Genomic DNA, 27,970 nt, shown 5'->3' with positions numbered 1-27,970 from the left:
GAGGAGGAGGCTGCAGCATGGAGTACTGGCCTGTGGGTGTGGGACTCTGGGTCTGCAGCTTTAACCTGCCTCCCTGGTGCAAGAACATGGGAGCAGGTAGGACACAACCAGCACTCTGGGGAGCTGCTTCTTGACCCATTCGCAGGGCAGGGCTACATGCTTCTAAGGGAAAGTCCTGGTTTTTAGAGGGAATCCTTTTGTCACATATTGCAACTGTTGGCATGTATTCCACAGAGGAAGGGAGGATGCTGGTTTGATGTGCCGGGGACTGTTAGATCTCTACCCACAGCCCAGGAGCTCAGCAGACAGGAAGCCCCACCGTGCAGGGCCGACATCATTACCAGTGTCCATGGACCTGCCGGGGCTCTCTGGAGGTGCTTCATCTCAAACCGTAGGATGGTTGTAAAGGCCAGGCTTGCAAAGGGAAAATAATTGAGAAGGAAGCCTTCATTTATGTCCATAAGGCTCCTCACAAGCGTTCACCAGATACACTGCAGAGTTATCCTCTGCAGTTGGCAAGCTGGAGCCGGGAGCTCTTGGCACCCTTGAATTCAAGGGCAGGGTCCATATGATTTCTGGTATCACAGATGGGGAGTCCTTGGTGATGACCCTTGTGTCTCAGCTACCGGAAGTTAAGGATGGCTGAGATAACCAGTTGGGGCATCCTTGGTCCTGGAAGCCCACACTGCACCATGGGTCTTAGACTGAAAAACTATTTGCACGTAATTGCTTGTGTTCTTGTGTTCTTGTCCGGAGGTTGGTGGGTAGAGCAGCAGCATTGCCCTCACCTGGGGCTGGTGATAAATGCAGAGTCCCAGGCCTGCACATCCCCACAGACGCAGGATCTCATTTTGATAAGATTATTGTGGGATTCATGTCTGAGAAGTCAAGCGGTGCTGATTTATACCTGGACATACTTAGTTTTCTGTATTTTCTCTGTTTTCCAGACACAAGTAGGATAATAATCAGTTTCTATGTTCTTCTTCTTCTTTTTTTTTTTTTTTTGCCATACGCGGGGCTCTTACTGTTGTGGCCTCTCCCGTTGCGGAGCACAGCAGCCATGGCTCACGGGCCCAGCTGCTCCACGGCATGTGGGATCTTCCTGGACCGGGGCACGAACACGTGTCCCCTGCATCAGCAGGCGGACTCTCAACCACTGCGCCACCAGGGAAGCCCTATGTTCTTCTTGATGGAGGCAGATATTTCAGTAATTCACTAATTAAGACACTTCTTTTTTTTTTTTTTTTTAAAGTCACAAATATAGAGCACCTTCTACGAAAGATGTGCCTTTGAACACCTCTGGATAAAACAAAATTGAATGATATTCTTCCCTAGAAGTAATTTCAGGGATGCTTTGTTTGCACCGCTAGGTTAGTCCGTGGGGCAGGAGCAGTGCTTCCTGGGGTGAGTACTGGTACAGCAGGTTCTGGGCCCTGGACTTCATGGACCTGGCAGCCTCTTCCTTCGGTGTTCCCAAGCTAGGGCCACTGTCACCTGGTGTCCTAGGGAAGCCGCTCTGCCCAGCTGAGTGCCACTGCGCGTTAGGGCTACTCCGATTCCCACGCTGGCTCTCCTGCACGCCTGCCCTCCTCCCTTTCGCAGGACTCCTTCTGCCACCACTTCCGAGGGGACACTCTTTCTAACACACCAATGCTTTGGAATGCTGTCCCCAGTGTGCCCCAGGCCTCCTTGCTTGGTGTCCTGGTCCTCCCCCAGGTGTGCCTACAGCCTCGGGGGCTTCCTCTGCTCCTGGAGTCTGGTTTACTTTCAGGTTCTGCCCGTGGGTGAAATTTCAAATATCACATCTGTCCTCTGAGGCCTCCAGAAGTATTGCAACACAAGACTAAGATATACAACAAGCATTCTTGGCTTTTAAAGTTTAAAATGTAAGGACAAACCACAGGCACATGGCACACCTCTGTGACCGATATGAGTGCACACGTGTCTGTGTATGTGCGTACGTGCACACAGATAGATACACAGAGACCTGCAGTCTTCCAATTATGGGGTGCCTGCCCTGAGAATCGGGATTTTTACCAGCTAGGTCAGCTGAATCTGAAAGGAGCAACCTTTGGCAGAGATCCCCAAGGGTGGAACTGCTTACAGAAACTGCATTCTTCCCAGTCCCTGCCTGTTTCATACTTACTGCTCTCAGGGCCATGAGACTGGGGAAAATGCCTTACTTAGGTCTCTGGGAGTCCTCAGAAATGGTAACAGACCCTAAAATGTTGTGGTGCATTGTATTGGGGTTCTCCAGAGAAACAGAACCAATGGGAGAGATGAAGATAGATAGATAGATAGATAGAAGGATATAGTCTCTCTGTATATCTCTTTATATGTCTGTGTATCTATGTCTATATCTCTATATTTGAGTCAATAGCTATATAAGTCTCTCTCTTTATATATATGTACATATATATGTGTGTGTATATAATGTTTCTTTAGAGGAATATAGAGATATATAGATATTTCTATATATGGGAATCTGTGTACATATAGAGAGATTTATTATGGAAACTGGCTTACAGGATTATAGAGACAGAAGTCCCATGATCTGCCATCTGCAAACTGACAGGAAGGACCAGGAAGCTGATTTGTAGTTCAGTCTGAATCTGAAGGCTTGAGAACCCGGGGAACCTATGGTATGAATCCCAGTCCAAGGGCAGGAGAAAGTGAGGTGAGCTGTCCCAGCTCAACAGTGAGGCAGGAAAAAGGGCGAATTCCTCCTTCCTCCACCTGTTGTTCTGTTCAGGCCCTCAGTGGATTGGAGGATGCCTACCCACTTTGGGGAGGGCATCTGCTTTACCAGGTCCACTGATACAAATGCTCATCTTGTCCAGAAACACACAGACACACCCAGAAACAGTGTCTGATCTGGGCACCTCATGGTCAGTCAAATCGGCACATAAAATTAACCACCACCTGTGTTTACTTGGTATCTTGTGGGGTTTTCCTTGGAGAGAGTATGAACAGTAAAAAGGCAGAGGGAGGCAGTTCTGGAACTTCTGCTTTGGCCGTGACCACCCTTTGAGCGTGGACTCTTCTGCTTCTGACCTTGACTTATGGCTTGAGTGGGAGGACACCATCCCAGGGTCTCGCAAGAGAGCAGAAGTGGGAGGGGATAGAGTTGTGGTGAACAGGTTCAGGAGTCAGTGAGGCTGGGCAAGGGTTGGGGCGGGGAGGAGGCCGCCATAACATGGCCTCGGGACCTTGACCAAGTCACTTCTCTCCCAGACCATCTAGAAATGGGCAGCATTGGACCATGAGGTCTCTGAGGCCCCTCTTGTCCCTGCTCTGTGATTGCCTTTCGTGAAAAAGGGCAAGGACACTGCAGTGGTGTGGATGGAGAGATGGCAGGGATTAGTAGGCAGCTATGCCCCGGTCGTGACACATCCAACTCCAGCGCCCGCCAGTGCATTTCCTGTGTGCCAGGCCCCCAAGGTGGCCTCTCAAGTGACCCTCAGTGACCCGAGGGGTTTGTGTATATCACTTCTCCCATTTTACAAAGGCAACAGCTGAGACAAGGAACATGAGGTCTGCTGCTCGGAATGAGATGCATGGTGTGACGTGCTGGACCCTGGCCTTTGGCCGAGGGAGGCTCTCATCTGCCTCAGAATGCTGCATTCAGAGGCCCAGTTTTGTCAAGAATAGAACAGAGGAAAGTAGACTTGGTCAGGGAAGATTTAAGTTAGACGTGGGGCTAGACTCTCCTGCATGAATAAGACAATAGTGTGTTCTACCCTAGTGTGGGGAGTTGAGGGCAGAAGTCCCTGCAGCAGGAGGTCCTGAGCTGCTCAGGAAGCTCTGGGCTCTGTTGCAGTGCTGTCAGGAGCAGCTGTGAGATGAGGGACGTGCTCATTGCAGAGGAGGGACGTGGAAGACATTTAACGCAAGGGCCCTGTTGGCTCAGAAGGGTTTGTGCCCAGAGAATGACTGGACATCATGAACTTGGGTACCGTGGATGTGTCAGGAGCCTCTCTCAGGAGGGAGAGCCTCTCTAGGGCTTCCTCTGGGTCCCCGCAGCTCCACTCACCATCTCCTGCTCCATCTCCTCGGGGAGCTCTGCCTTGGCTGGACCCTCCCCAAGGGGCCTCTTCTTCATTGCCTCGCTTTACCAGCGTAACCATTCACATCTGCTGCCCTGTTAATTCTCACCCCATGAGACAGCATTGCCGTTGCCTCCACCTTACATGAAGGAATTGGAATCCTAGATAGATGCTGTGATTTGCTGGCAGGCACTCAGCTAGTGCAGGAGAGACCTGGGATTCCCATTTGGATTTGTAGACTCTGCCTACGCCTTTTGTCCTCCCAGTGAGATCACCGGTTCCCAAACTAGTTCACGCACCCTAACTGGTAACCAGTGCCTGAGCACTGCAATGTATGCTTGTCAGTTTCCTTCTCAGTTAGATTCTGTGTATTGGGTTGAACCATTGCTGTTGTGTGGGTCAAATAATGACTATACTAATACTTTAGGGACCTCATAAAATATAGAGGACAAACATTTCAGGATGAGATTTAAAAGGAGTATCCAAAGCAGTCTGTTCCTCGCTTGCTGCTGTGTGGTGGATCTCATCTGAGGCCGGTGCTAGTGGAGAGCGTGTGCGGGCATTGGTGTCTTCGTCACGGGTGGATCACACACATCTGTGACAAGGGGAGTGATCAGAAGCCTGTGATCGTCTCCCTGGAAAAGAGGGACATTTGTCTGAGTGCTAGGCACCCCCCTCTGCTCCTTCTATTCTGTATTTCTCCTCTGCTTTGATCTAGGTGTACCAGGTTAGCTGCCTGAGACTGTATGTGAGTGAACCTGGCAGGGATTAAGTACACCGCACCACTGACTGACTGCCCAGCAGGAGCTGAGAGTTTCCCTCCGTATGCCCTGGAGGACAGACCCACAAGTGCCCCTGCTTCCCCCAGGGGCAGGTGTGCTGAGAGGTGGGGAGGGAGCAGGGAGGAGAATTGCTGTCTGACTTCAGATCGTTGGATAACAAAGGGGATTCTTTCATTTGCTCAGGATTTTCATCCTGACGATGATTAAGGTCAGGAGGAGAACGAGTGTTGCTAGCTAGTTAAGTGTGTAAATCAGTGTGTGTATTAAGTGTGTAAATTAAGTGTGTAAATCAGAGTAAGCAACAGAGATCACTGCTGTTGACTTGCTTGGCAGAGCAAGTGGGCAGCTGCTGACACCTGCGTTGCCAGGGGCAGAGGAGCGAAGGAGGCGTGCATGAGAGTAGCACACGTGGCACAGCTGTTCTCCGTCACCTGGAGCCCCCTTTCTCCACCCCTTCAAGCTGGACACTGACCTTGGGGGCAAGAAGGAGTACATGGAAGGGGATTCTGCCAGGGCCAGCTACATGCCTTCTGGGTGTCCTAGTTTCTTTTTGTTTTTGTTTTGTTTTTGCGGTTCGCGGGCCTCTCACTGCTGTGGCCTCTCCGATTGTGGAGCACAGGCTCCGGACGCGCAGGCTCAGCAGCCATGGCTCATGGGCCCAGCCGCTCTGCGGCATGTGGGATCTTCCCAGACCGGGGCACGAACCCGTGTTCCCTGCATCGGCAGGCAGACTCTCAACCACTGCGCCACGAGGGAAGCCCTATTTTTCATCTCAAACACTGTCATTTTCATCTCTAGATGTTCAGTTTGGGTCTTTTTTTAAATGCCTTTCCTGTCTCTACTTAAATTTTTAATCATAGGAAATCCAGTCATAATTACTATTTCAATGCCCTTTCCTATTAATTCTAACAACTGTCTTTTTTCTGGATCAGTTTCAAAGGATTTATTTATTCTCCTCATTATGGATCTTATTTTCCTGCTGTGTATTTGGATTTTACATTATTGGGTGCTGCCTATTTTCATGTTCCTTTAAATATTCTCGAGCTTTGCTTTGGACTGCAGTTAAGTAACTGAGAACAGTTTGATTTGTTAGGTGTGTCCAAAGCAGTACTCATTTCAAGTTAATTATTCTCCATACCTGAATACCCTACCAGTGCCCATGGATTATGCATTTTCCCATTCTGGCTGATAGGAACAGTTACTGTTCCAGGACCTGTTTGAGCCCAGAGCCCCTCTAACCCTTTTTGAGTGTTTCTCTCCCTGCCACATACAATTCCCTCACAGGTATGCGTCTGTCATCCTTGCTGGATACTCACGGGGGAACCTCTACAGATCTCTGAGGTTCTCCTCTCTGGTACTCTGTCCTGCAAACTAACTCCCCTAGTCTCCTTGGACTCCCAGGTCCAGCTTGTCAACTGAGGAAATCAGCCAGTTGGGTTCCCCTCCACAGTCATGGCCTGTAAAGTCTTTCAGTCTGGGCAGTAATCTGGGGCATCTGTAGGACTCAGTTTCTTTGTTTTCCATCTTTCAGGTGGTGTTGTCCGAATGTTCCATGTCTTTGATTTATATATTTTGTATGTTGTTTTCGACTGTAGATTAAGCCCTGTCTCTGTTACTAAATCTTGACCAGTAGCAGAAGTCCTGAACTTTAAATTTAAAAATCTGCCTTTCTCATAGGTAGTGTACCTGTCTTTCAGTTCACTCAATGACACATTCCCAGCTTCTTCTCCTGGGCACTTAGTTCTACAAGGGGATTGCCCCTGAGGAGGATGGCTCCGTTACCTGTCTTTTTGTAATTATTTTCGAAGAATTCTTTGTATATTCTTTTATAAAAGCCCTATGCAGATATTTTCTCCCATTTTGTGGCTTGCCTCTTTACCTTTTCTGTGATGTCTTTTGATGAAGGGAAGTTACTAATATTTCTAGAAGACAATGTATTCATCTTTTCCTTTGTGACTAATCTTTCTAGTTTACTATTTAATAAATCTTTCTTTACCCTGGTATCATGAAGATATTTTCCTGTAACTTTATAAAAGCTTTATTGCTTTACCTTTCACATTTAGGGCCACAGTCCGACTGGAATTGATTTTTGTAGATGACTTCCTTTTCCCATGTGGATGCCCAGTTATCCCAAAATCATTTATTGAAAAGACACCCTTTACCCAGAGCAGCACCACTGTATCGTAGATCAGATGACCATCATGCACAGCTCTGTTTGCAGGCTCCATGCTCTTCTATCCATTTGTCTGTCCTTAGTTTGTCCTTATACCAGCGCGGTACTGTTTTAATTACGTTGCTTTCTGATAAGTCTTAGTACGTGTTAGAAGTCTTCCTCCCACTTTACTCTACTTTTCAAGAGTGTCATTACTATTCCTGGCTATTTGCATTTCCATTCTTTTACAGTAAACTTGTTCCCGAACGAATTCCCAAAGAGGTTGGAATTTTGATTGTGATTACATTGAATATATAGATAAATTTGGAGAGATGAGAATCAATATTGTAACAATTTTGAATTCTCTAATTCATAAATACTATATATTTCTTCATTAATTGTGTCTTAATAACACTTTCTAGTTTTCAACATAGAGTCTTTGTACATTCTTGTTAGATTTAATCCTAGCAAAATGATTTGGTTAGCTTGTTATAATGTGTATATAAATGTGATGTGTGTGCACTTACAAAGTAGTAAATGCACTGTACATGCATATGTATATATGTATATGTATACAGTCTGTAGAAATACAGTGGTTGATCTGCTATCCAGAAGCCTTGCTAATTAATAAGTGGATTTACACTTATTAATTCTAACAAGTTTTCTGAAGATTATTTTAGATCTTTTACACATATAATCATTTCATTTGTTAATGATGATAGCATTTCTACCTTTCCAATTATCATAGTCTTAGTTCCTATTTTTGCCCATTTGCAAAGGCAAGGACCTCCAATACAGTCTTCAATAAAAGTGGTGATATCAGACATTCTTTCTCTGATATGAACCTTAAAGGGAAAAATTAGAACATTTCACTATTATATATATTTCAGTATGATATTGCTGAATACCATTTACAGATTAAGGATGATCCCTCTTATTTTTATTCTGTTAAGAAACGTTATCATGAATGGATGTCGAATTGTATAAAATGCATTTTCTGCTTCAAGTGAGCTGATTGTATGATTTTTCTCCTTTTGTGCTAATGTGGCTAATTACACTGATTTTTTCTTTTTTTTGAATTTTATTTTATTTATTTTTTTGTACAGCAGGTTCTTAGTTATCCATTTTATACATATTAGTGTATATATGTCAATCCCAATCTCCCAATTCATCACACACACACAACCCCCCGCCACATTCTCCCCTTGGTGTCTATACGTTTGTTCTCTGCATATGTCTCAATTTCTGCCCTGCAAACCGGTTCATCTGTACCATTTTTCTAGATTATACATATATGCGTTAATATACGATATTTGTTTTTCTCTTCCTGACTTACTTCACTCTGTATGACAGTCTCTAGATCCATCCACATCTCTACAAATGACCCTATTTCATTCCTTTTTATGGCTGAATAATATTCCATTGTATATATGTACCATATCTTCTCTATCCATTATCTGTTGATGGGCATTTAGGTTGCTTCCATGACCTGGATATTGTAAATAGTGCTGCAATGAACATTGGGGTGCATGTATCTTTTTTTTTTTTTTTTAGGTAAGAAGTGGATTTATTTAGAGAGAAACACACTCCACAGAGTGTGGGCCAACTCAGAGGGTGAGAAAGGCCACATGTATCTTTTTGAATTACGTTTTTTTTCTGGATATATACCCAGTAGTGGGTTTGCTGGGTCATATGGTAATTCTATTTTTAGTATTTTAAGGAACCTCCATACTGTTCTCCATAGTGGGTGTATCAATTTACATTCCCACCAACAGTGCAAAAGGGTTCCCTTTTCTCCACACCCTCTCCAGCATTTCTTGTTTGTAGATTTTCTGAAGATGCCCATTCTGACTGGTGTGAGGTGATACCTCATTGTAGTTTTGATTTGCATTTCTCTAATAATTAGTGATGTTGAGCAGCTTTTCATGTGCTTCTTGGCCATCTGTATGTCTTCTTTGGAGAAATGTCTATTTAGGTCTTCTGCCCATTTTGGGATTGGGTTGTTTGTTTTTTTAATATTGAGCTGCATGAGCTGTTTATATATTTTGGAGATTAATCCTTTGTCTGTTGATTCGTTTGCAAATATTTTCTCCTGTTCTGAGGGTTGTCTTTCCGTCTTTTTTGTAGTTTCCTTTGCTGTGCAAAAACTTTTAAGTTTCATTAGGTACCATTTGTTTATTTTTGTTTTTATTTCCATTACTCTAAGAGGTAGATCAAAAAAGGTCTTGCTGTGATTTATATCCAAGAGTGTTCTTCCTATGGTTTCCTCTAAGAGTTTTATAGTGTCCAGTCTTAGATTTAAGTCTCTAATCCATTTTGAGTGTATTTTTGTTTATGGTGTTAGGAAGTGTTCTAATTTCATTTTTTATATGTAGCTATCCAGTTATCCCAGCAGAACTTATTGAAGAGACTGTCTTTTCTACATTATATATCCTTGCCTCCTTTGTTATAGATTAGTTGACCACAAGTGTATGGGTTTATCTCTGGGCTTTCTATCCTGTTCCATTGATCTATATTTCTGTTTTTGTGCCAGTACCATATTGTCTTGATTACTGTAGCTTTGTAATATAGTCTGAAGTCCGGGAGCCTGATTCCTCCAGCTCTGTTTTTTTCCCTCAAGACCGTTTTGGCTATTTGGGGTCTTTTGTGTCTCCATACAAATTTTAAGCTTTTTGTTCTAGTTCTGTAAAAAATACCATTGGTAATTTGATAGGGATTACATTGAATCTGTAGATTGCTTTGGGTAGTATAGTCATTTTCACAGTATTGATTCTTCCAATACAAGAACATGGTATATCTCTCCATCTGTTTGTATCATTTTTAAGTTCTTTCATCAGCATCTTATAGTTTTCTGCATATAGGTGTTTTGTCTCCCTAGATAGATTTATTCCTAGGTATTTTATTCTTTTTGTTGTAATGGTAAATAGTGTTTTCTAAATTTCCCTTTCAGATTTTTCATCATTAGTGTATAGGAGTGCAAGAGATTTCTGTGCATTAATTTTGTATCCTGCAACTTTACCAAATTCATTGATTAGCTCTAGTAGTTTTCAGGTGGCATCTTTAGGATTCTCTATGTATAGTATAATGTCATCTGCAAACAGTGACAGTTTTACTTCTTCTTTTCCAATTTGTATTCCTTTTATTTCTTTTTCTTCTCTGATTGTCATGGCTAGGACTTCCAAAACTATGTTGAATAATAGTGGTGAGAGTGGACATCCTTGTCTTTTTCCTGATCTTAGAGGAAATGCTTTCAGTTTTTCACCACTGAGAATGATGTTTGCTGTGGGTTTTTCATATATGGCCTTTATTATGTTGAGGTAGGTTCCCTCTATGCCCACTTTCTGGAGAGTTTTTATCATAAATGGGTGTTGAATTTTGTCAAAAGCTTTTTCTGCATCTATTGAGATGATCATATGGTTTTTATTCTTCAACTTGTTAATATGGTGTATTACATTGATTTATTTGCATATATTGAAGAATCCTTGCATCCCTGGGATAAATCCCACTTTATCATGGTGTATGATCCTTTTAATATTTGCTAGTATTTTGTTACGATTTTTGCGTCTATATTCATCAGTGATATTGGTGTGTAATTTTCTTTTTTTGTAGTATCTTTGTCTGGTTTTGGTATCAGGGTGATGGTGGCCTCATAGAATGAGTTTGGCTGTGTTCCTTCCTCTGCAATTTTTTGAAAGAGTTTGAGAAGGATGGGTGTTAGCTCTTCTCTAAATGTTTGATAGCATTTTCCTGTGAAGTCATTGGGCCCTGCGCTTTTGTTTGTTGGAAGATTTTTAATCACAGTTTCAGTTTCATTACTTGTGATTGGTCTGTTCATATTTTCTATTTCTTCCTGGTTCAATCGTGGAAGGTTATACCTTTCTAATGATTTGTCTATCCCTTCCAGGTTGTCCATTTTATTGGCATAGAGTTGCATGTAGTAGTCTCTTAGGATGCTTTGTATTTCTGCAGTGTCTGTTGTAACTTCTTTTTTATTATTATTATTTTTAAACAGGATATTTTTATTTTTTAAATTTATTTATTTTAGTTTTGGCTGTGTTGGGTCTTCATTGCTGTTCGCAGATTTTCTATTGTGGCGAACGAGGGCTACTCTTTGTTGGAGTGCACAGGCTTCTCATTATGGTGGCCTCTCCCGTTGTGGAGCATGGGCTCTAGGCGTTCAGTATGTGTGGCGCACGGGCTCAGTAGTTGTGACGTACAGCCTTAGTTGCTCCACTGCATGTAGGATCTTCCCAGACCAGGGCTTGAACCCATGTCCCCTGCATTGACAGGCAGATTCCCAACCACTGTGCCACCAGGGACACCCTGTAACTTCTTTTTCATTTCTAATTTTAATGATCTGGGTCCTCTCGCTCTTTTTCTTGATGAGTCTGGCTAGTGGTTTATCAATTTTCTTTATCTTCTCAAAGAACCAGCTTTTAGTTTTATTGATCTTTGCTATTGTTTTCTTTGTTTCTATTTCATTTATTTCTGCTCTGATCTTTCTGACTTCTTTCCTTCTACTAACTTTGTGTTTTGTTTGTTCTTTCTCCAGTTCTTTTAGGTGTAAGGTTAGATTGTTTATTTGAGATGTTTGTTGTTTTTGAGGTAGGATTGTATTGCTATTAAATTCCCTCTTAGAACTGCTTTTGCTGCATCCCTTGGGTTTTGGGTCATCATGTTTTCATTGTTATTTGTCTTTAGGTATTTTTTGATTTCCTCTTTGATTTCTTCAGTGATCTCTTGGTTATTTAATAATGTATTGTTTAGCCTCCATGTTTTTGTGTTTTTTACGTTTTTTTCCCTGTAATTCATTTCTAATCAGAAAAGCAGAAAAGATGCTTAATATGCATCTAATCTAAAGCAGAAAAGATGCTTAATATGATTTCAATTTTCTTAAATTTACTAAAGCTTAATTTGTGACCCAGAATGTGATCTATCCTGGAGACTGTTCCATGCGCACTTGAGAAGAAAGTGTAATCTGCTGGTTTTGGATGGAATGTCCTGTAAATATCAATTAAATCTATCTGGTCTATTGTGTCACTTAAAGCTTGTGTTTCCTTATTAATTTTCTGTTTGGATGATCTGTCCATTGGTATAAGTGAGGTGTTAAAGTTCCCCACTATTATTGTGTTACTGTTGATTTCCTCTTTTATAGCTGTTAGCAGTTGCGTTATGTATTGAGGTGCTCCTGTGTTGGGTGTATATATATTTATAATTGTTATATCTTCTTCTTGGATTGATCCTTTGATTATTTTGTAGCGTCCTGCCTTGTCTCTTGTAACATTCTGTATTTTAAAGTCTACTTTATCTGATATGAGTATTGCTACTCCAGCTTTTTTTTTTTTTTTTTTTTGCAGTATGTGGGCCTCTCCCATTGCAGAGCACAGGCTCTGGACGTGCAGGCTCAGCGGCCATGGCTCATGGGCCTAGCCGCTCTGTGGCATGTGGGATCATCCCAGACCAGGGCATGAACCTGTGTCCCCTGCATCGACAGGCGGACTCTCAACAACTGCACCACCAGGGAAGCCCCCAGCTTTCTTTTGATTTCCATTTGCATGGAATATCTTTTTCCATCCCCTCACTTTCAGTCCGTATGTGTCCGTATATCTGAAGTGGGTCTCTTGTAGACAGCATATATATGGATCTTGTTTTCGTATCCATTAAGCCAGCCTGTGTCTTTTAGTTGGAGCATTTAATCCATTCATGTTTAAGGTAATTATTGATATGTATGTTCCTATTACCATTTTCTTAATTGTGTTGGGTTTGTTTTTGTAGGTCCTTTTCTTCTCTTGTGTTTCCCACTTAGAGAAGTTCCTTTAGCATTTTTTGTAGAGCTGGTTTGGTGGTGCTGAATTCTCTTAGCTTTTGCTTGTCTGTAAACCTTTTGATTTCTCCATTGAATCTGAATGAGATCCTTGCTGGGTAGAGTGATCTTGGTTGTAGGTTCTTCCCTTTCATCACTTTAAGTATATCATGCCACTCCCTTCTGGCTTGTAGAGTTGCTTCTGAGAAATCAGCTGTTAGCCTTCTGGGAGTTCCCTTTATTTTATTTGTCGTTTTTCCCTTGCTGCTTTCAATAATTTTTCTATGTCTTTAATTTTTGCCAGTTTGAATACTGTGTATTTCGGCATGTTTCTCCTTGGGTTTATCCTGTATGGGACTCTGCGCTTCCTGGACTTGGGTGGCTATTTCATTTCCCATATCAGGGAAGTTTTTGACTATAATCTCTTCAAATATTTTCTTGGATTCTTTCTCTGTCTCTTCTCCTTCTGGTACCCCTATAATGCAAATGTTGTTGCGTTTAATGTTGTCTCAGAGGTCTCTTAGGCTGTCTTCATTTCTTTTTTCTTTATTCTGTTCTGCAGCAGTGAATTCCACCATTCTGTCTTCCAGGTCACTTATCCGTTCTTCTGCCTCAGTTATTCTGCTGTTGATTCCTTCCAGTGTGTTTTCAGTTTTCATTTCAGTTATTGTGTGTTTATCTCTGTTTGTTTGTTCTTTAATTCTTCTAGATCTTTTTTAAACATTTCTTGCATCATCTCGATCTTTGCCTCCATTCTTTTTCCAAGGTTCTGGATCATATTCACTATCATTATTCTGAATTCTTTTTGTGCAACGTTGCCTATCTCCACTTCATTTAGTTGTTTTTGTGGGGTTTTTTCTTGTTCCTTCATGTGTTACATTAGCCCTCTGCCTTTTCATCTTGTCTGACTTTCTGTGAATGTGGTTTTTGTTCCACAGGCTGCAGGATTGTAGTTCTTTGTGCTTCTGCTGTCTGCCCTCTAGTGGATTAGTTTATCTAAGAGGCTTGTGTAAGTTTCCTGATGGGAGGGACTGGTGGTGGGTAGAGCTGGCTGTTGCTCTAGTGGGCAGAGCTCAGTAAAACTATAATCTGCTTGTCTGCTGATGGGTGGCACTGGGTTTCCTTACTGTTGGTTGTTTGGCCTGAGGCAGCCCAACACTGGAGCCTTCCTGGGCTCTTTGGTGGGGCTAATGGTGGACTCTGGGAGCGCTCACGCCAAGGAGTACTTCCCAGAACTTCTGCTGCCAGTGTCCTTGTCCTCACGGTGAGACAGAGCCACCCCCCGCCTCTGGAGACAACCCTCCAATAATAGCAGGTAGGTCTGGTTCAGTCTCCTGTGTGGTCACTCGACCTTCCCCTGGGTCCCACTGTACACACCACTTTGTGTGTGCCCTCCAAGAGTGGAGCCTCTGTTTCCCCCAGTCCTGTCAAAGTCCTGTAATGAAATCCTGCTATCCTTCAAAGTCTGATTCTCTAGAAATTCCTCCTCCCGTTGCCAGACCCCCAGGTTGGGAAGCCTGACTTGGGGCTCAGAACCTTCACTCCAGTGGGTGGACTTCTGTGGTATAAGTGTTCTCCAATGTGTGAATCACCCACCCAGCAGTTATGGGGTTTGATTTTCTTGTGATTGCACCCCTCCTACCATCTCATTGTGGCTTCTCCTTTGTCTTTGGACGTGTTTTATCTTTTTTGGTGAGTTCCAGTGTCTTCCTGTTGATGATTGTTCAGCAGTTAGTTGTGATTCCGGTGCTCTTGCAAGAGGGAGTGAGAGCATGTCCTTCTACTCTGCCATCATGAACCAATCTCTGATTTTTTTCTAATACCATACCAACCTTGAATATTTGGACTACAACCACTTTCCTAATGTATTATCTTTTAATATATACTGTTGGGCTTAGTTTGCTAATGTTTTATTAAGAATATTTGCATAGTAAGATAGGCTTGTAATTTTCTGTTTTCATAATGTGTTTGTTGGGTTTCAGTATCAAGTTGATGTTGGCTTCAGAAAATAAGTTGGAAAGTGTTTGTCCTTATCGCTGAACAGTTTTCATCAGTGAGTGTTATTACTTCCTCAGATTTTGCTAAAATTCACTAGTGAAATCATCTGAATCTGAAGTTTTCTTTGTGGAAGATTTAAATATCTTTCAATTCATTAATGTGTAAATAACTAGAATGTTTATTTTTCTACTATAAATTTTAATATTTTGTATTTCTCTAATAATCTGTTCTTTTCATTTAAGTTTCAAACTTATTGGCATACAGTTATTCATATAATACCTTTAAACTTTTTGATGCCTGTAGGATCTATAGTGAAAACCTCTTTTTTATTCCTGTTATTTGTAATTTATACTCATTCTTTTCAAGCTTAGTCTTTCTGGGATGGGTTAGTTATGATATTTGTACTTTTATTTTTTTCTATTATGTTTAATATAGCCTTCATTTAACTTTCTTTAGATTTCATTTACTGTTTTCTAATTTTTGAGGTGGATGCTTATCTTGTTATTTCAGCTTTTAATACTTTTAATATATGCGAATAAGCTCTCAATTTCCCTGAAAAGAAGCAATATCCCACAAGTTTTGATAAATAGCGTATTTAATAGTATTTAGGTAAATACATGTCTTAATTTCTCTTGTGACTTTTTTCTTTGACCAATTGATTATTTAGAATTATATTCCATGATTTCAAAGCAAGTAGTCTTTTTAAAAATCATTTTCTTTTTATTATATATTCTGGTTTATTTGAATTCTATGTTCACTTTTTTGAGATTTGTTACTTGCTTTATGGCTCAGAAAGTGGTTAATGTTTGTAAATTTTGTGTCTGCACTTGAAAAGGATGTATTCTACAGTTGTTGAGTGCAGTGTTTTATATTTATTTATTTATTTATTGGCTGTGTTGGGTCTTCATTGTGGTGTTCAGACTTCTCTTGTTGCAGAGCATGGGCTCTAGGTGCGAGGGCTTCAGTAGTTGTGGCACGTGGGCTTAGTTGCTCCATGGCATGTGGGATCTTCCTGGATCAGGGATCGAACCCATGTCCCCTGCATTAGCAGGCAGATTCTTAACCACTGAGCCACCAGGAAAGTCCGAGTGCAGTGTTTTATATATATACGTATATACCTATTCAGTTAAGTTTGTTAATAGTGCTGTTCAAATTTTCTGTACCTTCTGGGTTTTTGACTGTCCTGTCAAATACTGAGAAAGGATTGTTAAAATCCCCCTATTAAGATTGTGGCTTTGTTTTGAAGTTATGTTATCTAGAGTTATTTTTATTTTCTTATGGATTGAACTTTTATTATTTTGAGTTAACCCTTTTTATATGTAGATATGCTTTTTGATTCAAAATCACCTAGTCTAAGATTAATACAGGTACACTAGCTTTCTTTTTGTTACTCTTTGTCAGATATATTTTTCATCCTTTCACATTGTTTTCCGGTATCTGTATTTTTCTTACAAATACCATATTGTTGAGTATTTAATAAAATTCATTCTGACAATCTTTATGTTTTCCCTAAAAGATTTTACATGATTCACTTTTAATGTTACTGTTGGGAAGTATATTTGAGTGTGAAGATTCCATCTTTTATTTGTTCTGCCTGGACCATTTTCCCGTTTTCCTCCATTTTCGCCTGCTTTTAGATTAATTGAGAGGTTTGTTTGTTTATTTATTTATTTATTTTTGCCATGCCACATGGCTTGCAGAATCTTAGTTCTCTGACCACGGATCGAACCTGGGCCCTTGACAGTGAAAGCTCCGAGTCCTAACCACTGGACAGACAGGGAATTCCCAATTGAGCATTTTATTTTTCTTTCTCCAGTTGGGTTGGAAGTTATACATTCCTTTACTCTTATATTAGTGGTTGTATTAGAGATTACAGCACGCATCTTTGACTTATCAGTATTTAATAAATATGAATTGATTTTTATCCTTTCCCTGGACAATGCAAGGACTTTTTCTTTTAACATCTTTTTATTCTCTCTTAACTTACATGCTCTTATAGGTATGTGTTATAATTATAACTGTTTATAAATCCCCTGAGACGTCATTATTATTGTTTAATACAGTCACCATGTATTTACATTTGCCCTCACATTTACCTTTTTGCTGCTCTTCATTCTTTCCTGCATCTGAACCAGGACCATTTTTCCTTCTCTTTGAAGAGCACTATTTAGATTTTCTTTAGTTCTAGTCTGCCAGTGACACTCTCAGTTTCCTTTTAAGATTTTATCTTCTTTGGTCTTCAGCATTTTAGTGTCGTGTGCCTAGGTATAATCTTCCTTTACCTATTTAAGGTTTATGGATCTGTGGTTTGGTGCTTTTAATCAGATTTACTAAATTCTCAGCTATTATTTCTTCAAATATTCCTCCTGCATAATTCATTCCCTCCTTCCCAATGACAAATATGTAAACCTTTCCCCCTCTCTCCTCTGTGTCTCTTACCCTGTCTTCTGTTAGCTTTCAACTTCTAGTCTCCCAATGCCTTATTCTATTTTTTTTCTAACTTTTCTTCTAGTGTAATAATTTTCTCTTCAGCTTTACCAAATCGTCCATTGAACCAGTCATCAAGCTTGTAATTTTTTTTTTCAGGTCTAGTTCATTTTTTGTTTGTTTGACTTTTATTGAAATATAGTTGATTTACAATGTTGTGTTAGTTTCAGGTATACAGCAAAGAGATTCAGTTATACATACATATATATATATATATACACACACACGTATATTCTTTTTAGATTCTTTTCCATTATAGATTATTACATGATATTGAGTATAGTTCCCTGTCCCTGTCCTTGTTGGTTATCTATTTTATATATAGTAGTGTGTATATTTTAATCCCAAACTCCTAATTTGTCCCCCCCTTTCCCCTTTGGTAACCATAAGTTTGTTTTCTTTGTCTGTGAGTCTCTTTCTGTTTTGTAAACAAGTTCATTTGTATCATTTTTTTTAGATTCCACTTATAAGTGGTATCATGTAGTGTTTGTCTTTCTCTGTCTGACTTACTTCACTTAGTATGATAATCTCCAGGTCCCTCCACGTTGCTGCAAATGGCATTATTTCATTCTTTGTAATATTCCGTTGTATGTATATACCACATCTGCTTTATCCATTCATCTGTTAATGGACACTTAGGTTGCTTCCATGTCTTGGCTATTGTAAATAGAGTTGCTGTGAACATAGGGACGCATGTATCTTTTTGAATTATGGCTTTCTCCAGATATATACCCAGGAGTGGGATTGCTGGATCATCTGGTAACTATTTTTAGTCTTTTAAGGAACCTCCAAACTGTTTTCCATAGTAGCTCCACCAATTTACATTCCCACCCACAGTGTAGGAGGGTTCCCTTTTCTCCACATCCTCTCCAGCATTTATTATTTGTAGGCTTTTGATGATGGCCATTCTGGCTGGTATGAGGTGTTCATTTGTTTAAATCTGTTAGGTCATTTTTTATAGTTTCTAGCTCTTCTAAGTGTCAGTCTGGTCAATCTTGTCTTTAGCTTCAGGATCATCGCAAGCATGGTAATTTAAAGTCCCTATAAGCCTGATCCTATTCTTATTTTTGTTGGTTCTTATTGTATGATACCTTATCTTGTGTTGTGCTTGGTTATCTCTGAGTATGTGTCTGACATTGTACTTGGAAATTTATTTCTTATAAATAATTTGAGGACTAGGATTATATGGTTTTTTTTTTTTATTAAGTGAGGACTTTGTTTTGTTCATCTGGGAGTTCCCGCAATCTGGAATGACCTTAATCCAGTGCCAGTTCGTGATATTTTCTGGGCCACCCAGTTGACCCTAAGCTGAGGAGCAGTTTGCACAAAGGCTCACTCTTACTTCTGGTTCACTGCCAGGCCCCAGTGAGTTCTATGGTAGCAGAATAATAGCCCCTCACTTTTGCCCATGTCTTAATCCCCTGGACCGGGGAATATGTTGTGTTACATGACAAGGGGAAATTAAAGTTGAAAATGGAATTAAGGTGGTTAATCAGCTGTCCCTGAGGTGGGGATAATATCACTAATTATGAGGCAGTCTCCTAGTAATTACAGGGGCCCTTAGAAGTGAAAGAGGAGGCAGGATAGTGAATGTCAGATGCAGTGCGAGAAAGACTCCATCCCCAGGTGCTGACTTTGAAAATGGGAGGAAGCTGTGAGTGAAGGAATGGGAAGGGCCTCGAGAAGCTGGAAGAGGCAAAGCAGTGGATTTTCTCCTAGAGCCTTCAGAAGGAACACAGCAACATAGCCCTCTAGATACCTTGGTTGCTCAGTGAGGCCCCTTTCCAACTTTTGACCTCCAGACCTGGAAGATAGCACATGTGTTACAGCAGAGGGAGGAAACTGGCTCAAGTCCTGCACTCACCACTCGTCTCATTAGCTCCACTCGTTTCTCTACTATCTCTTTTAGAGACCAGAGACTCCCTGAAGGAAAAAGAGGCCCCAAAGATCAGTCCCAACTCTCCAGATTTTTGTCATTTCTAGATTTGATTCTACTTCACCTTCTTGTTAAATCTCTGATACCTTTGGGCAGTCGTTTTTAATATTTTGTCCAGTGTTTCTATTTGCCCCCAGCTGGACGTTTGGTCCAAATTGCCTATCTTTCAAGCTGGGCATTCTTTTTCTCTCTCTTGAATTCCAATGAGTGAACTAGTCTGGTTGCGCTTTAGAATTCTACTTTCCTGCTGCCCTTTTGGTCATTTCCCAGGTTAGTGAAGGGCTCCTTAGCTGACCTCTTTTTGTATCCTCCATCCTGATTTTCTTCTAACACCAGCAGTATGACTCTCTCCTACATGGTTACCCTTGGGAGCTGCCCTCAGAATCCACTTGGTTATAAATGCACCCAGGTTTCAGTTCCCTTCAAGCCACCTTGTGAGAGGTGGGTGCCTTTTTTTCCAGTTGGGCTGTCTGCTCAGTGATCTCCAAAACGGGACAGGTTCACACCCGTTGCCCGGTCTGTGCCTACACGTCACACATCACCTTTGGTGATGAAAGATGGACTGGAGGCCTGTGGTTGGTGTGAATGAAAAATATCACCTGCTATATCAGTAAAAAAAAAGGATGTTGCAGCCATCAAGTGATCACCTTAGGGACAGTGAGCCCTGAGGGAACTCAGGATGGAAACAGTGTTTGCCTTGAAGCCGCTCTCACCCTCACCCCAACAACCTGCCTGAAGAAACTCAGGATGAGAAAGCACAGGCTACTTGGCCCCAGATAGCTGAGATGCATGTCAAAGGAATACTTTCAGTGAGCCCAGACTCTTGCATCTTTCCCATACAGAGAAAAGCACCAAATTCCTTAACTTGATATATCTGGTTTTCTTTAATCAACAGTAATCTTTTGATGTTCCGACTACCTGGTCTTTGGTTGCAAAAACTACTATATATCTTGGCCACCCCACCCCACCTCTTCAGAATGGTTCTTCAGTGTTATCTGAGATGCTGTGTCCTGGTCGTGAAGTCCTCAGAATGTACGCGGAATAAAACACAACTCTGAACTTTTAGGTTGTGCATTTTTTTTCATTTGACGTTGGGAAGCAGACAGGCTGGCCTGTCACCTGGCAGAGCAGAGCAGATCAGCAGCGCCGATCCAGACGTGTTTTATGCAGTGGCACCATGTTGGATTAAGTACAGATTCTTTAAGAGGGCTATTTTAAAGAATGGCCCTCATTTAGGTTTCGAAGTTGGTTTTCTATAAAAACAACTCTATTGCTTAACTGTCTGAAAGCATAGCCAGCCCTTAGATACTCTTTACACTTTTGATTTTTTAAAAAAAAGGGCACCTCTGCTGGCAGTCACAGCCTACAGAGGCAGCATGGAGCATTTGTCATGAGAGGGAAAGAAAGCCTTTTAATTTTGAGAATTCAGGCTCAAACCCAGCACTCGGAGCCTTTGTACTTGGCCACCATCTAAACTAAAGCTTTGAGGCTTTTTGACTGTGAACCAGCAAGGAGACAGGGGAACAAAGGAGGAAAAGATAGGGAAGGAAGGGAGGGCTGGCTTGTGCATTTTTAAGTCAGATTTAACAAATGAAAGCCTGGCTTTCTACCTTCACACAAAGGGAAGTCTAGTGCAGGTACTTGTGGCAGGAAAATTTGCAATTGGAAAAAGAAGGCCTCGGCCCAGACACCCCTCGATCAGGTTTCTATCAGCTGTCAAAGACGCTGATGTTCAGAAGCCTCCTGTGAGGCCCGCTGAGGCCCTGATGCCTGTCTGCTGTCCCTGTCAGCTTTGTTTCCCTGGAGACACTGATGGATCAGGAGCCGGTGTGGCACTCAGAAAAATCGCCACATTCTGGACTGCCTGCCATCCAGGGCCCTGTCACCAGCTGCTGTGCCAGCCTCCTTATGCACTTATGAATCTAGGACGTGTTAAATGATAGTCAAACTCCTGCAATTGTAGATTAGTTACTTAAATATGTTTTGTGATCATTTCTATTCTATTTCTGTTTGTATTGGGCATAAACTCCCAGTGTTACACTGAACTATGAAACCAATTGGAGAGAAGATTCTTTGGTTGAAGACTCCTTATACATTTGGCTTCTCCTGCCCCCAGGACCAGAGTGCCTTTGATTTCATTCAGGTTTTTAGTTATTTAATAAAAACTGATTGTTCAGGGGACACCCTGCCATGAGCCAGGGGACACCGTGGTAGATGATTTCTTTCCCATTTCAGGGTAACTGACTGAAAATATTGATTTGGCAATCTAATCTTTGCAGTAAATAAGTAAATTCATTCCCTCATTCAGTATTGGGCCGTCTGCCCTCTTTTGAATGCCCACAGCACTGACAGGCGTGTAGTAAATACAAATTGTACTAAAAATGGAAAATAAGAGTTGGGATAGTTATTCCATGCATTTGGGTTAAATGTTTTGCCTAAATTAATGCAGGTATTGTTCACCCATCGTCAATAAATAAGCAGCCAAATTAGAGGCTATGAAGAAATCATTTGATATTGCTACCCTCACACTTGTAAAAGAGGGACTGTGCTTTCTGGAACACAGAGAGGCCCTACTGGGCCCCCTGGCAGCCCCATCTGCCTTAGCATCAGGTGAGGGGTGTCTGGTAATCAAGGGGTCCAGGCCTCCAAGGGCTCAGCACGGAGCTCTGGGTCTATTCGGGAGCTTGTGGTACATGAGATCCTTGAGGAATAAGCATCTGTCACCCCTGGGTCATGTGTGCACCAGACCCTGTGCTGGTCTTGAGGAAACAGAAGTCCTGTCCTCAGAGAATCTGAGGTCTAGGGAAGGAGCAATGTGTGTGGGGGCCATGCAAGCACGGAGTAGCAGTACCCGCCTGCCCAATCTAAGGCAGGGGGCTGTCCACATCCTGCAGTGCAGGGGGCGGTTAGCCAGGTGGAGTCAGGTGGGAGGGCAAAGGACGTCATGTGGAAAGGTGTGGGCCTCTCCAGGGCCCCTGATTGCAGGAACGGGTGCCAGGAGGGATGGGGGCAGCCAACAGGGTCACCTCGGGGCCCCCTGGGCAGAGCCTGGCTGCTGCATGGAGGTGCAGATCTCGTTCCATAGTGCAGCAGCTGAAGTAGGGTGATCAGCCTTCAAAGGCTACTGTGGGGCAGTGATGTTGAGGCTGGAGGTGGAGGGGAACCCTGAGTCCCTTGTGTGGAGGAGATCGTGACAGACCACAGGACACAAAGGGCGTCTTCAGGATGGGGGTCCCAGAGGCAGAGAATAGAAGGAGCTCATGCGTGCCCAGGTCTGGCTGCTGGTGCAGGAGGTGGTGTTGCCAGGCTCTGTGGGTCCTCTCACCAGCCTCCTCTGGGACCCAGAGACCAAGACAACACAGCCTCACTCTGAAGTCTCCACAGGGAGATCCAGGTGAGGTTCCTGCTGGTGGCACCTGCTTGTCCCATCGGCAAAGCAATGTAAACTGGTTTATGTAACATTTTAATTTTTTTAATTATTTTTTAATTTTTAAAATTTATTTATTTATTTATTTTTTGCTGCATTGGGTCTTTGTTGCTGTGTGGGCTTTCTCTAGTCGTGGCAAGCGGGGCCTACTCTTTGTTGCGGTGCGGGGGCTTCTCGTTGCGGTGGCTTCTCTTCTTGTAGAGGATGGGCTCTAGATGTGTGGGCTTCAGTAGTTGTGGCATGTGGGCTCAGTAGTTGTGGCTCGCGGGCTCTAGAGCGCAGGCTCAGTAGTTGTGGCACACAGGCTTAGTTGCTCTGCAGCATGTGGGATCTTCCTGGACCAGGGCTTGAACCCTTGTCCCCTGTATTGGCAGGCTGATTCTTAACCACTGCACCACCAGGGTAACTTTTTTTCACCACCAGGGTAACACCACCTATGTAACTTTTTTATGATAAAAAATAATGTCTCTTCTTTAATGGACTATAAATGGCCTTTTTCAGACATTGCTGCTTCTGTTTTAGGATGGAGGCAGTCCACTTTTGCTTTTACAGAGTATTTATTAGTCATTCATTTAATGCAGTGGTCCCCAACCCCCAGGCCGTGGACCGGTAATGGTCCAAAGCCTGAACCATCCCCCACCCAACCCCACCCTACCCCCATCCGTGGAAAAATTATCTTCCACAAAACCAGTCCCTGGTGCCAAAAGGGTTGGGGACCACTAATTTAATGCAAATGTGAAACACAAGATTGATAACAGAATTTTGCACAGCAAAGGAAACCATAAACAAGATGAAAGGACAACCCTCAGAATGGGAGAAAATATTTGCAAATGAAGCAACAGACAAAAGATTAATCTCCAAAATATACAAACAGCTTGTGGAACTCAATATCAAAAAAACAAACAACCCAATTAAAAAATGGGTAGAAGACCTAAATAGACATTTCACCAAAGAAGACATACGGATGGTCAAGAGGCACATGAAAAGATGCTCAACATCACTAATTATTAGAGAAATGCACATCAAAACTGCAATGAGGTATATCACCTCACACCAGTCAGAATGGCCATCATCAAAAAATCTACAAGCTATAAATGCTGGACAGGGTGTGGAGAAAAGGGAACCCTCATACACTGTTGGTGGGAATGTAAATTGATACAACCACTATGGAAAACAGTTTGGAGGTTCCTTAAAAAACTAAAAATAGAACTACCATAGGATGCAGCAATCCCACTACTGGGCATATACCCTGAGAAAACCATAGTTCAAAAGGACACATGTACCTCAGTGTTCATTGCAGCAATATTTACAATAGCCAGGACATGGAAACAACCTAAATGTCCATTGACAGGTGAATGGATAAAGAAGTTGTGGTACATACATACAATGGAATATTACTCAGCCATGAAAAGGAACGTAACTGGGTCATTTGTAGAGATGTAGATGGACCTAGAGACTGTCATACAGAGTGAAGTAAGTCAGAAAGAGAAAAACAAATATCGTATATTAACGCATATATGTGGAATGTAGAAAAATGGTACAGATGAACCTATTTGTAAGGCAGGAATAGAGACGTAGATGTAGAGCATGGACATGTGGACACAGGAGGGGAAGGAGAGGGTGGGATGAATTGGGAGATCAGGATTGATGTACATACACTACCATGTGTAAAATAGATACCTAGTGGGAACATGCTATAAAGCACAGGAAGCTCAGCTTGGTGCTTTGTGACGACCTAAGGGGGTGGGATGGGGGGGGTGGGAGGGAGGTCCATGAGGAAGGGGATATAGGTATACATATAACTGATTCACTTCACTGTACAGCAGAAACTAACACAACATTGTAAAGCAATTATACTCCAATTTTAAAAAAGAAAAAGAATCTTCCTGGTGAATCAAACATTCATTCAGCAACTGGTCTGGGCACTGCATTCGATACCAGACTCCCCTGTGTGGTTGAACCAGGGACATGGCACCTGCGCAGGTAGCTGTTCTACCTGAGAGGGTGCCAAGTGTCAGGAGGATGTGGGAGCTGGGCATCTTTGGAGGGAAGAAGGAGGGACCACAATCTGGAGTGACTTGGCCCACAAGGTTCTCAACTGCCACAGTTTCTAGAGAAATACAAGTTCAAAGGCAGGGTCCAGGGCTCTCCCCTGTGTCACCACCCTGCCTCTTCTTTCCCACCTACCTAATGAGGTCAAATCACTTCATCCAAAGAAGCTTGAGAAATGTTTGCAGCAGAAACCATGTGCATTTTATTGCCAGTAAGGTGCTTGTTTGGACATGTAGATTCTGCAGTGAACGATGTCAGCTGCACTTGGCCCAAGATGCCGGGTGTGCTGTGGCCAAGCTGCAGAGAGAGTGGGCGGCATGGCTGAAGGCCTGCTGGTGTGACGGTATCCTCGTGGATCATGCTGCTTCTGCAGCGCCTTCCAGTACCAAGGCCATTGCAGGCGGTGGGGTGGGGGTAGTTAGAATCACCTCTGCATTCGTGGAACTGTGAATTCACAGAGCTCCGGAGATCTTGGAGAGCCAAGTCTAAATGCCAAGAGGTCTGCACTTCTTAATCAGAAGAACTAGGAGTAAATCCCAAGGGCTCCTGATTTTTTTACTCCGGTTTTCGGTGAACTGTGCTAACTACATCCAGGGGCATTGCTGAAGATGGGAAGGGGGTACATTTAATTGACGTATGTTTTTGAAAACATTCAAACTTTGACATGTTTGTTTCTTTGGTAATTTCTGTGGAATCAGTTCTACACTTTCTGGCTTATACATACGTTATCTTTTCTTGTTAATGCAAGATAGTCTTGGTGAGGTTGGCGGCTGAGCTGGATGTCTGAGAGGCCAAGGAGCTTCCCTCACTTGCTCCAAGGTCTCTTGACCTTGGGCATGGTCCTTAATTACCCCACATTAAAGGTAGTTTGAAAACCAACCTAATTGTGGTGCTGTGAGTGGTGGTGAACATCACTTAGCACAATGCCTGGCAGTAGGTGACCTATAAAACATTGTAGCTGTAATTGATGATTATGATATAGATAATGGTACAGAGGTGCCCTTGGGTGAGTTAAGCATGAGGCTCTCTGTAATTTGTGCTGAAATTCCTGGATCTCTGAGCTAGGTGCTACTTGATGATTCATCTGTTTCTTCACAGTCAGTTGTCAATGATTGTTTATATTTGCTTTCTTTAAACTTTTTTTTGTGGTAAAATACACATAACAACAAAAGTTACAATTTTAACCCTTTTTTGTTGTTTTTTTTTTTAGATAGAGTCTCTTTATTGCTTTGAACTTTTCTTTTCTTTTCTTTTCCTTTTTTGGCGCGCTGTGCGACTTGCAGGATCTTAGTTCCCTGGCCAGGGATTGAACCTGGGCCCTCACCAGTGAAAGCACAGAGAGAAAGTGTGGAGTCCTAACCACTGGACCACCAGGGAATTCCCCATTGTAACTTTTTTTTAAATGTACAGTTCTGTGACATTAAGTACATTCACATTCTTGTGCAACAGTCACCACCGTCCATCTCCAGAACTCTTTCATCTTCCCCAACTTTTTGTCTGCTTTTTCAAAAAATGGAGTTAGCATGCTTGGGATGGAAGGATAGACTGGACCTTCTGTCCATGCTCCGGTACCAGGTCAACAGAAGGTTGGCTGTTGGATGACTTGGGCACTACCTTGAGGCCAGTTTGGCATGAAGGAGATGGGTAGATGATTGGATGGAGTGATGAATAAATATATTTCTTAAATGGGGTTATTAAGAAATCGCCAATTACTTTGGAAACAATCAAGATAAGCAGAATTTTCTCATCCAAAAGGTGTGCTCTGGACATGAAACCCTTTTTAAATGGGAAACTCAGAGATGGTCTCTGTATTAGTTTGTTAGGGCTAGGAGTGGCCCAAACAACAAATTTATTTTCTCACAGTGCTGGAGGCTGCAGAGTCCAAGATCAGGGTGTCCACAGGGCTGCCGTCTTTGAAGCCCCTCTCCTTGGCTTGTAGATGGGTATCTCTTCCCTTTTTCTTTTCACAGTCTTCCCTCAGTTTGTGTCTGTGTCCAAATTCCCTCTTCTTATAAGTACACCAAGCAGATTGTATGAGGGCTAACCTTGATGATCACATTTTACCTTAATTATCTTTGAAAAGACCCTATGTCCAAATACAGTCACATTCTGAGGTACTGGGGGTTAGGACTTCAACGTATGGATTCTGGGGGTGGCGTAAGGAGACACAGTTTAACCCGTAACAGTCTCTAAAAATCCCTCCAGCTCTAAAAATCCTCCCCAGTTCCAGACAAAGCAGAGGAGGCCAGGCATCCCATGCCCTGGGGATGCACATTCCCCAAGGCACATGGTTATTAGTAGAACATTACAAATGCAGCTCTGAAGCCCCAGAGACAGAATGTTCTACCGTTTCTGAGCCATGCACATTACATTTTTCTTAGAGAGAAAGAATCATAAACAGAGACAGAGTATTTTAAGTCTACCCTCCCTGTCTGCCAAGAATAACCCTGGTGTGCTGCAGAACTCCCTCCCTTCATGGCCGTCCTGGGCACTGTATCTGCAGATGTCTGCTCTGGAAAAGTCAGCCAACTGGCTTCAAGAGAAGCACAAGGCTTGAAATAAGCACCGCTTCTCCAAGCATAGCCTTACTCTGGAACAGAGCCAGAGGCCATTTCAGTCCACGGAGAGAGGGGCCGATGGTTAATGAAACTTCCGGAAGAGCCTTTTAAAATGGCACTTTCCTTTCAGCTGTTGAATTGAGCTACTACTATGTAGTGAGTTCTTTTAATGTACATGCTATATGGGAAAACAGTCAGGACAGACTTTTGAGTCATTGCCTTTACAGCCGTATCCTGTCCCAGGGAGGGCATTGTTTTGCTGGAGTAATAGTTATCTGTGTGGGTATCAACAATGTTTATGGTATTCCTTTGATTTTTAACCAGTTGCACTTCTTTTTTTTTTTTTTTTGCGGTACGCGGGCCTCTCACTGTTGTGGCCTCTCCTGTTGCGGAGCACAGGCTCTGGACGCGCAGGCTCAGCGGCCATGGCCCACGGGCCCAGCTGCTCCCCGGCATGTGGGATCTTCCCGGACCGGGGCACGAACCCATGTCCCCTGCATCGGCAGGCGGACTCTCAACCACTGCGCCACCAGGGAAGCCCCAGTTGCACTTTTTTTGTGACACCATGCTTGCGTGAGGAAAGACAAGTCCTTTTTTTTTTTTTTTTACCACGTGTGACACTCATGGAGAAAAGAGAGTGGCCAGCCTGATCAAAGCAAGCTGATTTTTAAAAACCCATAAATGTACTCAGTTATTTACACTAAAGACATATTCCCGGTATTTCTCTCC

At 42.5% G+C, this 27,970-nt stretch overlaps 1 protein-coding gene across 1 annotated transcript in view; it reads left to right on the top strand.

Annotated features, from left to right (window-relative positions):
- ATP10A (ATPase phospholipid transporting 10A (putative)) overlaps window positions 1-27,970 on the top strand; it is a gene marked incomplete at both ends in the record, with an annotated part of 163,426 nt that overhangs the window by 85,561 nt on the left and 49,895 nt on the right. The gene's annotated exons all lie outside the window — the stretch shown is intronic.

This window comes from Leucopleurus acutus, assembly GCF_964270905.1.
Source record: "Leucopleurus acutus genome assembly, chromosome: 1".
Lineage (NCBI taxonomy): Eukaryota > Metazoa > Chordata > Mammalia > Artiodactyla > Delphinidae > Leucopleurus > Leucopleurus acutus.
This window is presented reverse-complemented; position numbering and strand designations above follow the sequence as displayed.